This window comes from Eschrichtius robustus, chromosome 2 (assembly GCF_028021215.1).
Source record: "Eschrichtius robustus isolate mEscRob2 chromosome 2, mEscRob2.pri, whole genome shotgun sequence".
NCBI lineage: Eukaryota > Metazoa > Chordata > Mammalia > Artiodactyla > Eschrichtiidae > Eschrichtius > Eschrichtius robustus.
Window position 1 is genome coordinate 84,983,764 of NC_090825.1, and position 16,103 is coordinate 84,999,866.

At 33.1% G+C, this 16,103-nt stretch overlaps 1 long non-coding RNA gene across 2 annotated transcripts in view; it reads left to right on the forward strand.

Moving 5' to 3' along the window:
- The window catches only part of LOC137757353 (uncharacterized), a 589,266-nt gene that overhangs the window by 415,273 nt on the left and 157,890 nt on the right, over window positions 1-16,103 (forward strand). For both annotated transcript variants that reach the window (XR_011072331.1, XR_011072335.1), the window contains exons 3-4: window positions 468-584; window positions 1,100-1,138. This is a non-coding gene — a long non-coding RNA (uncharacterized lncRNA). The remainder of the gene's footprint in view (window positions 1-467; window positions 585-1,099; window positions 1,139-16,103) is intronic.

The window sequence follows — 16,103 nt, forward strand, 5'->3', positions numbered from 1 at the left end:
TGAAAGCAAAGTTGTAAAACAGAAAGAAAACTATACATTATTAATTTTAACTATCACCTTATGCCTATATAAGGATAAACTAGTATCTACATATATTTTATGTAATCATGGCATACCTAACTTTTTCTTAATTTTTTGGATATTTGTAGATGATGTAGTTTGTCTATGAGTTTTTTTCAAATTGTTGTCAAGCTCCAAAAATTTTTCAATATATTTATTTAAAAATATTAACGTGTAAGTGAACCTCCTCAGTTCAAACCCATGTCATTCAAGGGTCAACTGCACTTATTTTTTTATATTGGACTTGTATTTTGCAGGCTTGTTAAATTTAACTATTAGTTTTAATGTTTGTGTGTTAGATATTTTTGAATTTTCTATGTACACACTCATATTGTCTGCACATAAATACAGGTTACTTCTTTTTTTTCAACATTTGTGCCTCTGATTACTTTTACTTGTATTTTTAGACTGTCTGGAACTTTGCAATTCAACAGTATATGGAGTGTAAGTGGTGAGAGAGGACATCCTTCCCTATTTCTTGATCTTAAAGGAAATGCTTCCAATAATTCATCATGAAGAATGATGTGAGTCATTATTTATTTTTTGTTTTGTCTGTTTTTATAGATGCCCTTTCTTAAATTGAGAAAGTTCTATTCCTACTCACTGAGAAATTTCTTTATGAATGTGTATTGATTTTTCTAGCTGATTTTCCTGCATTTAGTAAATAATCACTTAATGTTCCTTCAATGATTAAATAAAGATTCCTGGGATAAAACACACTTGATCAGGATATATTATGAACTTTGAATATCGCTGTATTTTACTTGCAAATTTTACATAATAATTTTTAGCCTATGTTTATGAGAGTATTGGTCTTTAATTTTTCTTACCTTGAATTATCCTTCTGGGGTCTTTGTACCCTTCTGGCCACTTAAAATGAGTTGAAAAGTATTTATTACTCCTTTATTTTCTGGAAATATTTCTTTAAGCCTGACAGTATTTCCATCCTTAATGCTTGAGAGAATCTACAAGTAAAATTATATGCCTAGAGTTATATTTTGGGGAAGACTTTAAATTACAACTCTAATTTCTTTTACAGATACAGAGTTATTCAGATCTGCTTCTTGAAACAACTTTGGTAAGCTATTTTTCAAGGAATTTTTCCATTTTATCTATGTGTTCAAATTTATTGGTATTATGCATTAAGCTGTTTGGAATATTCTCTTACTGTCCTTTTCATGCGCCTAGGATCTGTAAGATGTTCTATCTTCTTTACTAATGTTGATGGTTTGTATTTTCTCTTTTTTTTTCTGTTGGTCTTGCTAAGGTTTCATTAATTTTATAAAAATTTCAAACAACTAATTTAAGTTTAGTAAACTTTTCTATTGCTTTTGAATTATCTATTTTATTAGCTTCTGCTCTTACATTTATTATATTCTTTCTATCCACATTGGGTTTATTTAGTCTGTATTTGGGGACTCTCAAAGTGAATGATTAAATCATTAATTTAAATTTTTTTCTTTTCTAATATAGACATTTTAATGCTTAAAATTTCCTCTAAGTAATGCTTTAGCTACATTCCATAAAAAATTACTTTTTTCATTTTTATTCACTTCAAAATATTTTCTGACTACTTGCCATTCATACTTTAATACATGGGCTATGTAGAAGTGGGCTGATTCACTTCTAAAGAATGAATATTCTGTTTATTTTTGATATTGATTTTTAATTTAACTATTTGTTGTCAAAGAAAATATTTCATATGATTTCAATTATTTGAAAATTTATCAGGCTTGTTTAAGGGTGTATTTTGGAAAATGTTTCACTTCTACTTGAAAACAGTGTATGTTCTGCAGTTGTTGGATGTAGTGACCTACAAATGTCAAGTTAATTTGGTTGAAAAAGTTAATTTTGGTTGAAAAGTATTCATTCTATTGAATACTGAGAATGGAGTGTCACAATCTCTAGCTATAATGTGGGTTTGTCTTTCTCCCTCTAGTTATTTATTTTCCTTATGTAATTTGAAGTTCTGTTATTGGAGCATAGACATATAGGATTATTCTTTCTTCTTAAACAGTTAACTGTTTTGCTATTAAAACTGCCCTCTTCATCTCTGACAATACTTCTTATCTTGAAGAATATTCTGTCTTATCTTAATGGAGCCAGCATTGGTTTTCTTATGATTAGCTTTTGCATGATATACCATTATTTTCCCATCCTTATACTTTTAAACTGCCTTTAATTATATATTTAAAGTTCTCCTCTTAAAAAGAGTATATGGTTGAGTCCTACTGTTTTCAATAGTTGGTTCAACTATTACTTCCTTTTTAGCTTTTCTGAATATCACCAAAAAGATTAGTTTGCTCATTTTTAGATATACCTCTTCTATTGTCTTGAAACATTGAATTTTAATTATTTATTTTAGTTCTCTTCCCACTAGACTATTATCTCCTTAAAAGTAGCGAGTACATCCCTAACTCTTTTGTATTACTAGTGTTTAACATTTGAAAAATACAGGTTCTCCAGTATTGTATGTTGAATAAATGAGTGGTGTTCCATGTAGATCATGGAATTATAAGTTATATAATTAGGGAAAAAGGGAGACTATTATCTAATCCTTAAGATACTAAGTCAACATACTCTAGTCATCCTATGAGCACACTTTAAGCCCCACTTACTATTCAATTAAGAGAAAAACAGCTATCACATAGTTTAAGAGTACTCTTTAAGAACTGCTTAAAAAATCTTTATCCCATAGCTTATTGACACTGAACTCAGTATGAAACTGTTATAATTTAATGAAATCTGATTATTTAATTTCATCTGGAAGGCTTTATTTTACCCAACTTATACATTATAAAGATTATAAGTAAATGGGATGTCTTAAGCATAACCAATACCTGAAGCAAAAGTTAGCAGAATATAGGATGATATAGATGGATTCAACAAAGCATAGCAGCGTGGAGTCTTGTCAATGATAAAATAAACATCTTCACATGCTAGATAATGTCTCCAAAACATTCAATAACAATACATATAAATAATATGCCAACAATTGTGGTCATAAATGAACAAAAAAACCACGATATTTTTCTATGGTTCTTATGATTTTGAAATAGAAGACATAATATTTGAAATTGATCAAATGCTGGTGATGTTGAAATATTTTTAAACGTTTGAAGATTTCTAACATAACAGAGATTATATTTCTTCTGAATTGTTACAAATTGAAAAATCATGAATAAATAAATAGCAATTAAATAAGGTAAAATTTGGGGTCAGTATTAGAATGAAATTTATATCATCTAGAACTGCCTAATAATGGAATGAAAGCTGCCTGCTATGGAGACATTTCTATCAATTGGGAGAGACCAATGATAACTCTAATTCACTTACAGTCCTAGAAGGGATTTTTTTTTAACCATGTAACCATTTCTTAGGAAATGACCATGGGACCTCAAATATATTAAACACATAAGGGTGGTGCTGATTGAAGGGGCAGGGGTAGGGGAGCCACAGGACCTGGCCTTTCTGTGTCCCTTACAGCTGGAAGCAAGTTAAGGAAGCCTTAGGTGTCTGCTGTATACTTTTTAAAAAAAAAAATATTTTAGATTGGAGTCTAGTTGATTAACAATGTTGTGTTAGTTTCAGGTGTACATAACAAAGTGACTCAGTTATACATATACATGTATCTATTCTTTTTCAAATTCTTTCCTATTTAGGTTATTACAGAGTATTGAGCAGAGTTCCCTGTGCTATACAGCAGGTCCTTGTTGGTTACCTATTTTAAATATAGCAGTGTGTACATGTCAATCCCATTCTCCTGATGTATCCCTCCCCTTCCCCCTTCCCCTCCTGGTAACCATAAGTTCGTTCTCTAAGTCTGTGAGTCTGTTTCTGTTTTGTAAATAAGCTCGTTTGTATCATTTTTTTTTAGATTCCCCATATAAGTGATACCATATGATATTTGTCTTTCTCTGGCTGATTTACTTCACTTACTATGAAAATCTCCAGGTCCATCCATGTTGCTGCAAATGGCATTATTTCATTCTTTTTAATGGTTGAGTAATATTCTACTGTATACAGGTGCCATATCTTCTTTATCCATTCACCTGTTGATGGATATTTAGGTTGCTTCCATGTCTTGCCTATTGTAAACAGTGCTGCAATGAACATTGGGGTGCACGTATCCTCTCAAACCATGTTTTTCTACAGATACATGACCATGAGTGAGATTGCTGGATCATATGGTAGCTTTATTTTTAATTTCTTAAGGAACCTCCATACTGTTCTCCATAGTGGCTGTACCAATTTACATTCCCACCAACAGTGTAGGAGGACTCCTTTTCTCCACACCCTCTCCTACATTTATTGTTTGTACACTTTTTGATGGTGGCCATTCTGACTGGTGTGAGGTGATATCTCATTGTAGTTTTGATTTGTATGTCTTAATAATTGGTGATGTTGGACATCTTTTCATATGCCTCTTGGTCATCTGTATGTCTTCTTTATTTGAAATGTGAACTCTTTAAGTCATCTTACCTCTTTTCCAAAACTTTCATCCTATATTCAAAAGATTTCACTTTTTTAAGCAATATGTAAATTTCTCCTCCAAAATTTTAAATTGCACTGATAAAAAATTCACAAAAATTGAGTACCTCATTCTAAAAATACCACATAATTAGGTCTTTGCAGCACTCATTCATATCCACGTATTTTCTATCTGACCACAACTGGATTCCTTGACGTCTACATGCACACTAACAAACACTTCAGACACATGCTCTTTGTGATATCTAACTACTTGAAGTGGCAAAAGTGTCTTTTTCACTTCTCAGATTAGAACAAAAACCAAGAGATAATGGCCAGAACTGCCATTCTTTGTAGATACATTTCACCTTCAAGCTGTAAATTTTAAGAATGTGAGTTTAGTATCAGTGTCATTGAGAAAACTGCTGCCTGCTTTGGACTGTAAATCATTTCAGCATGTTTAAAGTCAACATGACCTTAGTATGAAATGCCAAAACTTGAAGTATTACAATATTTAGTTATTATAAAATGCTCCACAAATAGATTCAATAGAATGTTTACTAAAAACAAAATAAAACAAAAAGGACTAAATATTTATATATGCCCAGCAGCAGACCTTGTTCCTTTCAATAGAATTTAATATTCTAGGAAGGCAGCCATATATTCTTTCAAATAAGAATTAACACTGAAATTGAAATATTACATTTTTTCAGTTAACTAAATTATCTACACATATCACTTATTCCTATGCTCTACAGAAGATTATCAAAGAAATTGATGTAATTCCCCTGCTTCCCAGAGGTTTACCATCAAATTCCATTGAATAAATAAAACAAGAAAAAAGCATCACTGATGTTAGTGACAATTTGAAGGTCATAATAATCTCTGAAGGTCAATTTGTTGAACCACAGTTCAGTGCTTTTGCTGTATGTTGGGATAAACTGAGTGTTTTGCTGCAGCCTATTTCAATCAGGAGTTAACTTGTATATAATCAAGAAATACTTCACAAACTTCTAAGTTCCACTTTCCTAATCCAAAGGTATGATAGGGTGCAGCCAACCATGATGATTCAACTTGGAACAAGTTATTATCAGATAGAAAACATGATGGTTAGCTGAAAGGTGCTGTAACTTTTAAAGGCATCAAATGTTTTACCAAATACAATATGCACTTTTCCATTTGTCTGTTTTCTCAAAATAGATCGTTCATGCTGTACAGTTGAGCCTCTCATGTCAAAGGCACCTGAACAAACTAAGAAAATAAGACAACAAATCTTTCCCAAATTTTGTATCATTCCCATATAATTAGCTATGTATTAGATTTTGCTTTCTTCCATTTTGTTATTTTTTTCTCTCCCTCTGGAAACGGTCTACAGATCTCTCTGACTGAGAATAAGGCAGTATTAGGCTGCCTGCCTGGCCTTTCTGCCTCAGAAAATCCAGGGCTGATTTATGAACAATGAATCTAATGCAGTCTGGCAGAGAAATGGGATCACAAAATTAAAGATTTTTAAAAAAAGATTAGGAGTTAACACAGTGTTGATGTTGGGTTCTTGTATTTGCATATTAAAAGAGGGCCTGTTCTTTTGTATTTCCTTAGAGAAGGGTGAACTTTTTATAATTGCTTACACTTATAAAAAAAGAACTCAGTGGGCTCATTGGTCCCCCCGAGTCTTTTTAGTTTATTCTTAGAGCTCAGATGGCATTTCTGCTATAAAACAGCCAGCCTGAATAAACTTCAAGAGTATTCTGGGTATTAACATGCAAATGAGAGACTGGAGCATAACTCTCTGCTGTGGTAATTCTTCCCAGACTGTTTTCTAAAAAGGCTATCTGTGAGAGACTAAAGCATCCGAAACTGAGGTTGGTTGCTAAGACTCTGAGGTTATAAAGTTCTATGCAAATGTAAGTACTAAACTTTAAAAGTCTTCAGTTTATCTTACTCTTCGTATAGACTATTGAAAATAATCTGATGTTCAGAAGGCATTAAATGATACATAGATCAAGGCAGAGACACCCTGAAGCAAGAAATTAGACCTTTGCTACAAAATAGGCTACAAATTACCCTTAGGTGGCTGGTATTATATACTTGAAGGAAATAATTGATAATTGACTACCACCAAGACTTTCTGAGACATATTTTAAGGGAGAAGAACAAATGTCATAACAAGGACTATTCTTTCCATTCATTAGTGAATTCAGCATTTTTTCCAAATATCCAGGACTTTTCTTTGCTGAGGTACTTTAAAAGGTATACTATGACCATTTAGCAATATGAGAAGATATTTAAAATGAAGTCCTCTAACAAGTCACTTGCTTTACTATGTAATTGAATTTACTGTGAATGTTAAAGGCCTTGTGTGCATTTTCTCCCATGACACCAATTCCTAGTCATTTTATTTAATTATTCCTTTCATTATTTCTGGAAGTGATTATATGTAATCTCTACCAGTCCCTGCTATTTTAGTTTCCAGTTTAGAGCAGAGAGGGACAATATATATTCTTGCTTGGCAATAATGATTCCCATTTATTTCTAAACTAGATTTGCCCCTAAGATTCCAACATCACTAAGGGCTAAGAATAACGAAGGGCAGAAAAAAAAAAAGGAAGAAGAAGAGGGAAAGGAAGATAAAGAGGAGGAGGAAAAGAAGTAGAATCAGTGTTGAAAGAGGCAGTGTTAAAGAAGAAAACTGGAAAAATTAATCTCCTTGTTGTGTTAATGTCCCTTTTTTATTATTGTCATAATGCTATTCCCAAAGCAACACTTTTCTTATACTACTCCTCTGCCATATTTCAGTACACTCAATACACTGGTCCTAATCTATGTATTCAGGCATTTACCACTATAATTCCATATTAATAATTTGGTGTAGTAAGGCAGCCTTTATTTTTTCTTCCCTCCTTTCTTCCTCTCTCCTTTAAAAGAAAGAAAAAGTTACTTTCTTCCAATAGGGTAGAATTAAAAGAAAGAAGTACTGGGACTTCTCTGGTGGTGCAGTGGTTAAGAATCTGCCTAAGAATCCCTAATGCAGGGAACATGGGTTCGAGCCCTGGTATGGGAAGATCCCATATGCCGTGGAGCAACTAAGCCCATGTGCCACAACTACTGAGCCTGCGCTCTAGAGCCCCCGAGCCACAACTACTGAAGCCCGTGTGCCACAACTACTGAAGCCAGCACACCTAGCGCCCATGCTCCACAACAAGAGAAGCCACTGCAGTGAGAAGCCCGCGTGCCACAACAAAGAGTAGCTCCCTCTCGCCGCAACTAGAGAAAGCCCCTGCACAGCAACAAAGACCCAGTACAGCCAAAAATAAATAAATTAAGAAAAAAAAAAAGAAAGAAAGAACCATGACTGGGGTAGAGAGTAACTCAAAGATGAGTAAGATCATGGCTATTCTCAAAGTTTATAGATTTATAGAAACTAAATTATAAACGTAGGGAGTCAACTTTACTGAAAGGTAGACATTGATTAAGTTACAAGAGAGACACAAGATGGTGGGTTGGCTAAAAGAAAGCCAGTTAACTTCTATAAATTACAGAGGAAATAATTAGGATGGTCATGTTTAACATAAAGCCAAGGTTCTGCTCATGGTAGCCATGAAGTGAAGAGTTCTTCCCCAATCCTGGTAGATGATGATTAATGTCCTGGTGCTTTTTTGTTGTTGTTGTTGAAAAAAATCACATTGTAACTTTAAATGTTTAGAGGAATCTTATCAGAAGTGGCAGCTTTTTAGATACAGAAGGACAGTACAACTTATCATCTGAACTGGGACACTTTTGAGAGTAAAAAGGAACACCACTGACAGTGGGACTGCAGCCATGTTGTCACCCTGTTTAGATAGCCAATATCATTTTTGTGTATTTGAAATCAGTTTATATCAACTGATATCAATCTGAAGAAAGAAAAAAAAACATAGCTAAATGTATACTGAGGATCAGTTGTTAAACATAAAATATCCATTAAGTGTAAACTAAGAAGGTGCCAAAAGTGTTATTTAGTTAAAATAGGCTTAACCCTATTATTATCAAAGCAAAAACAAAAAAAAAGTGAAAAAATAAAGTACCTGCCATAAAGATAAATACAATTTTTTTCTAAGAAATTTTTTATAGTATATGTAAAACTTACAGAATCCTAATTTACCACTTATAGGCTATTTATTTTAATTAGGGTGGAAATGTATTCCCAAAGTACCTTAGAGTTTAGATCCAAGCATATAGTCATTTGTTGTATTATTGGAAAAATATACTATAAGGACCTTACATTATCATTGCAACACACTAATTCTCTGCACAGTTATGATTGCAAATTCCATATAATAAAAATGTAGATTGTTTTGTCAAAAAATCATTTTACTTTCAAGGAAATTTAAAGCAAATAGGTACTCAAGGTAAATATCTTCAAAGAAGGAAGTATTTATATTCAATTTTCCCCTCATAATGGTATATTACCAATTAATCATAATCTTGAGATTTTCTTAGAACACAGAATCTGAATGAAATTCACATAAAATGAAAGCAATCATAATATTATTGCCCTTTGCATGTTGAAACATATATTTTTTTAGAAACTTAAAAAACTTGATTAAATTTGTGACTGTTTTCCCTATGCAGAAAAAATAAATGAAAATTTCTAGTAACTATTTTATAAATAAATCGGGCTCATACATAAATATGAATATATGGCATTTTCCAAACTTTACTACCAATTGGAATTATTGTTGCTTAGTTCCCACCCTAAAACCATATAATTTCAATGATGTGGCATATAACCTGGGCATCAGGACTTTTAAAACTACCCAGGTTATTAAAGTATATAACAAAGATCAAGAACCAGTGCACTATATAATTAAAAGTAAATCTTCTATATCCTGTTCCATCTGTCAATTTAGTTAAATATTCAAAATCCATGTTTTGGAACAAATATCAGCACTTGAATTTTGTCCACTGACTTACTTTCTCTTTGTGTAGTAAATCTGATATTTAGAGATCCAGTCTTACATATTCTTGCCTCTTTCTCTTGCATTTCTTTTCTCTTCTTCCTTTTTTTATCTTGACTATAATTTCAGCCTATGGTGATGGATATTTAGATTTCTAATCTCTAATCCTGACATTCACTTTGACATGCCAAATATTATCTACAAACACAGATTCTTTAATTAACCAACCAATTTGCTTGTCATTGTTTTATATCTATCATCATTGTACTTCTCAACTCTTTTTCACTTTCTGCTTCATGAAATTTCCATTAAAATTGTGGCCTTCAGTCTATCTGAGGACTTAACAGATAAAAACTGCAATATTGCTTTCGATAAAATTTTTAGCTTCATTTCTTCTGTTATTCTCAAACTTAATGGTTCTATATGAAAACACAGAAACACTTTCATACATGTTAGATACGTACTTCTCTTGAGAAATTCCCTTAGAACCTACTGAATACATGTATAGATAGTGTTAGTCAAAATGATCAAGCTTTTCAGTAATCAAGAATATTTTTCTTCTTACCAATGCATTTTTGCTCCAAAATATCTCTATCTTCAACTATTAACTTGAAATTTTAATATTGGCTACTTTTGCTTCCTTCTACTGCAGGACAAGTAGAGCAGAGTGTCAATACAAGAAAAGCAGTGGAGGCCTGTATAAAACCAGGTACTAAAGTGAGACTCCCTTGAGGGAGAAACTGGTTATATGCAAGTTCCATGTAAATGAGCCCTTATTTTAGAGATATTAACTTAGGCCACTGTATTTTACATTTCTAAAAAAGCAGAAATAAACTGTTGCCCAGACTAACATTAGTATAGAAAGTTTTCTCTCCCCAACCATGCACTGAAATTACATAGAATCAAATGCAACTCTTGTATTGCAAAGGATATGAATTCAGTAATGGGTGGGATTGTGTATATGTAAGGCATAAAATTATTAGCAAAATTATGAGCTCAATTTACTCACTTTCTTATTCATATATATCTTGGAACCAACTCATGAAACACAGAAAATAAAGCAAAAGACAAAATGCTAGGTAATTTAGAGGGAGCAAGTTAAAGTGTAATGGCAACCACATAAATTTACTTATTTTATTTGTAAGTTTTGCACTGCATTATATTACCATTTGTAACATAAGAATATCCTTAAAACTTTACCTAAACATGTTATGATTCTCTGAAATATATTTTAACTTATCTTCAAAAGATATTTTATTTCTGAGTTTTAAAAATAAAATGAAATAGATCCCACTCCTTGCTGGTCTTCCTAAGTTTAAACTTCTCTTCTATTAAATGGTTAAAAATAATTTTAAATAACAAAGCTGCACCAAATAATTCCTCTTTTGAACATGCCAAGTTTCTTTAAAACTAAATTGCTTTTAGTAATAGTTTCAATTACAAATTAACTTTGATTTGTTGCTGTTCTTGTCTACGGCATTTGACTGGAATGAATAACTGGTCTATAAATTTTAGTCTCAAATATACATCTGGCAATTCATTAGGAATCATCTTTAAGAGATTCAAGAAAACGTAAAAAGAAACAAAAACAATTCTTCCATGAAAAGCATTCTTAATTTCAAAGGCAGAGTTCAGAAACAAATTATCTTTTTCATATTTTAATTTTAACAAAAAAGTGATTAAAATAAAAATATTTTCAAATTTTTGTCCTTTTACGGCTAAAATAGAGCTCCACTAAAAAAAATAGTAAAGCTAAAGCACTTGGCATGGTTAATAAATATTTTAGTCACTTATACCTTATATCCTTTTGCTATACAGACTGTCATCAGTTGACATTTTCAGTTTCTCATTAAAAAAAAAAAGACAGAGAAGAAGCAAGAAGAACTACAGTCCTGAAGCTTGTGAAATGAAAACCACATTCACTAAAAGATAGACAAAATGAAAAGGCAGAGGACTATGTAGCAGATGAAGGAACAAGGTAAAACCCCAGAAAAACAACTAAATGAAATGGAGATAGGCAACCTTCCAGAAAAAGAATTCAGAATAATGATAGTGAAGATGATCCAGGACCTCGGAAAAAGAATGGAGGCAAAGATAGAGAAGATGCAAGAAATGTTTAACAAAGACCTAGAAGAATTAAAGAACAAACAAACAGAGTTGAACAATACAAGAAATGAAATGAGAAATACACTAGAAGGAATCAGCAGCAAAATAACTGAGGCAGAAGAATGGATAAGTGACCTGGAAGACAGAATGGTGGAAATCACTGCTGTGGAACAGAATAGGGAAAAAAGAATGAAAAGAAATGAAGACAGCCTGAGAGACCACTGGGACAACATTAAACACACCAACATTAGCATTATAGGTGTCCCAGAAGGAGAAGAGAGAGAGAAAGGACATGAGAAAATATTTGAAGAGATTATAGTCGAAAACTTCCCTAACATGGGAAAGGAAATAGCCACCCAAATCCAGGAGGCACAGAGAGCCCCAGGCAGAATAAATCCAAGGAGGAACATGCTGAGATACATAGTTATCAAACTGACAAAAATTAAAGACAAAGAAAAATTATTGAAAACAACAAGGGAAAAATGACAAATAATATACAAGGGAACTCCCATAAGGTTAACAGCTGATTTCTCAGCAGAAATTCTCCAAGCCAGAAGGGAGTGGCATGATATGTTTAAAGTCATGAAAAGGAAGAACCTACAACTAAGATTACTCTACCCGGCAAAGATGTCACTCAGATTTGATGGAGAAGTCAAAAGCTTTACAGACAAGCAAAAGCTAAGAGAATTCAGCACCACCAAACCAGCTCTACAACAAATGCTAAAGGAACTTCTCTACGTGGGAAACACAAGAGAAGGAAAGGACTTACAAAAACAAACCCAAAACAGTTAAGAAAATGGTAATAGGAACATACATATCAATAATTACCTTAAATGTGAATGGATTAAATGCTCCAACCAAAAGACACAGGCTCACTGAATGGATACAAAACCAAGACCCATATATATGCTACCTGCAAGAGACCCACTTCAGATCTAGGGACACATACAGACTGAAAGTGAGGGGATGGAAGAAGATATTCCATGCAAATGGAAATCAAAAGAAAGCTGGAGTAGCAATACTCATATCAGATAAAATAGACTTTAAAATAAAGAATGTTACAAGAGACAAGGAAGTAAACTATGTAATGATCAAGGGATCAATCCAAGAAGAAGATATAACAATTATAAATATATATGCACCCAACATAGGAGCACTTCAATACATAAGGCAAATGCTAACAGCTATAAAAGAGGAAATCTTCAGGGATGCAATAATAAAATAAATAAAGTGGGGGACTTTAACACCTCACTTACACCCACAGACAGATCATCCAGAGAGAAAATTAATATGGAAACAAAAGCTTTAAATGACACAATAGACTAGATAGATTTAATTGATAGTTATAGGACATTCCATCAGAAAACAGCAGATTACACTTTCTTCTCAAGTGCACATGGAACATTCTCCAGGATAGATCACATCTTGGGTCACAAACCAAGCCTTGGTAAATTTAAGAAAATTGAAATCATATCAAGCATCTTCTCCAACCACAACACTATGAGATCAGAAATCCATTACATGGAAAAAATGTAAAAAACACAAACACATAGAGGCTAAACAGTATGTTAATAAATAAACAAGAAATCACTGAAGAAATCAAAGGGGAAAAAAAAAAATACCTAGAGACAAATGACAATGAAAGCACAATGATCCAAAACCTATGGGATGCAGCAAAAAGAGTTCTAAGAGGGAAGTTTATAGCAATACAATCCTACCTCAAGAAACAAGAAAAATCTCAAAAAACCAATCTAACCTTACACCTAAAGGAACTAGAGAATGAAGAACAAACAAAACCCGAAGTTAGTAAAAGGAGAGAAATCATAAACATCAGAGCAGAAATAAATGAAATAGAAACAAAGAAAAGAAGAGCAAAGGTCAATAAAACTAAAAGCTTGTTCTTTGATAAGATAAACAAAATTGGTAAACCTTTAGCCAGACTCATCAAGGAAAGAAGGGAGAGGACTCAAAGCAATAAAATTAGAAATGAAGAAGGAGAAGTTACAATGGACACTGCAGAAATACAAAGCCTCATAAGAGACTACTACAAGTGACTCTATGCAAATAAAATGGACAACCTGGAAGAAATGGACAAATTCTTAGAAAGGTATAACCTTCCAAGACCGAACTAGGAAGAAATGGAAAATATGAACAGACCAATCACAAGTAATGAAATTGAAACTGTGATTAAAAATCTTCCAACAAACAAAAGTCCAGGACCAGATGGCTTCACAGGGGAATTCTATCAAACATTTAGAGAAGAGCTAACACCCATCCTTCTTAAACTCTTCCAAAAAATTGCAGAGGAAGGAACACTCCCAAACTCATTCTATGAGGCCACCATCACCCTGATACCAAACCAGACAAAGATACTACAAAAAAAGAGAAAATTACAGACCAATATCACTGATGAATATAGATGCAAGAATCATTAACAAAATTCTAGCAAACAGAATCCAACCACACATTAAAAGGATCATACACCACGATCAAATGGGATTTATCCCAGGGATGCAAGGATTCTTCAATATACACAAAGCAATTAATGTGATACACCATATTAACCAATTGAAGAATAAAAACCATATGATCATCTCAATAGATGCAGAAAAAGCGTTTGACAAAAATCAACACTCATTTATGATAAAAACTCTCTGGAAAATGGACATAGAGGGAACCTACCTCAACATAATAAAGGCCATATATGACAAACCCACAGCAAACATCATTCTCAATGGTGAAAAACTGAAAGCATTTCCTCTAAGATCAGGAACAAGACAAGGATGTCCACTCTCACCACTATTATTCAATATAGTTTTGGAAGTCCTAGCCACAGCAATCAGAGAAGAAAAAGAAAAAAAAAGTAATACAAATTGGAAAAGAAGATGTAAAATTGTCACTATTTGCAGATGACATCATACTATACACAGATAATCCTAAAGATGCCACCAGGAAACTACTAGAGCTAATCAATGAATTTGGGAAAGTAGCAGGATACAAAATTAATGCACAGGAATCTCTTGCATTCCTATACACTAATGATGAAAAATCTGAAAGAGAAATTAAGGGAACCCTCCCATTTACCATTGCAACAAAAAGAATGAAATACCTAGGAATAAACCTACCTAAGGAGGCAAAAGACCTGTATGCAGAAAACTATAAGACACTGATGAAAGAAATTAAAGGTGACACAAACAAATTGAGAGATACACCATGTTCTTGGATTGGAAGAATCAGTATTGTGAAAATGACGATACTACCCAAAGCTATCTACAGATTCAATGCAATCCCTATCAAATTACCAATGACATTTTTTACAGAGCTAGAACAAAAAATCTTAAAATTTGTATGGAGACACAAAAGACCCTGAATAGTCAAAGCAATCTTGAGGGAAGAAAACAGAGCTGGAGGAATCAGACTCCCTGACTTCAGAGTATACTACAAAGCTACAGTAATCAAGACAATATGGTAGTGGCACAAAAACAGAAATATAGATCAATGGAACAGGATAGAAAACCCAGAGATAAGCCCACGCACCTATGGTCAACTAATGTATGACAAAGGAGGCAAGGATATACAATGGAGAAAAGACAGTCTCTTCAATAAGTGGTGCTGGGAAAACTGGAAAGCTACGTGTAAAAGAATGAAATTAGAACACTCCCTACCACCATACACAAAAATAAACTCAAAATGGACTAAAGACCTAAATCTAAGACTGGACACTATAAAACTCTTAGAGGAAAACATAGGAAGAAGAGTCTCTGACATAAATCACAGCAAGATCTTTTTTGACCCACCTCCTCGAATAATGGAAATGAAAAGAAAAATATACAGGGACCTAATGAAACTTAAAAGCTTTTGCACAGCAAAGGAAACTATAAACAAGATGAAATGACAACCCTCAGAATGGGAGAAAATATTTGCAAATGCATCAACGGACAAGGATTAATCTCCAAAATACATAAACAGCTCATGCAGCACAATATTAAAAAAAACCAACCCAATCAATAAATGGGCAGAAGACTTGCATAGACATTTCTCCAAAGAAGACATACAGATGGCCAAGAGGCACATGAAAAGCTACTCAACATAACTAATTATTAGAGAAATGCAAATCAAAACTACAATGAGGTATCACCTTGCACTGGTTAGAATGGGCATCATCAGAAAATCTACAGACAACAAATGCTAGAAAGGGTGTGGAAAAAAGGGAACCCTCTTGCACTGTTGGTGGGAATGTAAATTGATACAGCCACTGTGGAGAACAGTATGGAGGTTCCTTAAAAAACTAAAAATAGAACTACCACATGACCCAGCAATCCCACTTCTGGGCATATACCCACAGAAAACCATAATTCAAAAAGACACATGCACCCCAATGTTCACTGCAGCACTAATTACAATAGCCAGGTCATTGAAAGCAACCTAAATGCCCATCGACAAATGAATGGATAAAGAAGATGTGGTACATATATACAACTGAATATTACTCAGCCATAAAAAGGAACGAAATTGGGTTATTTCTAGAGA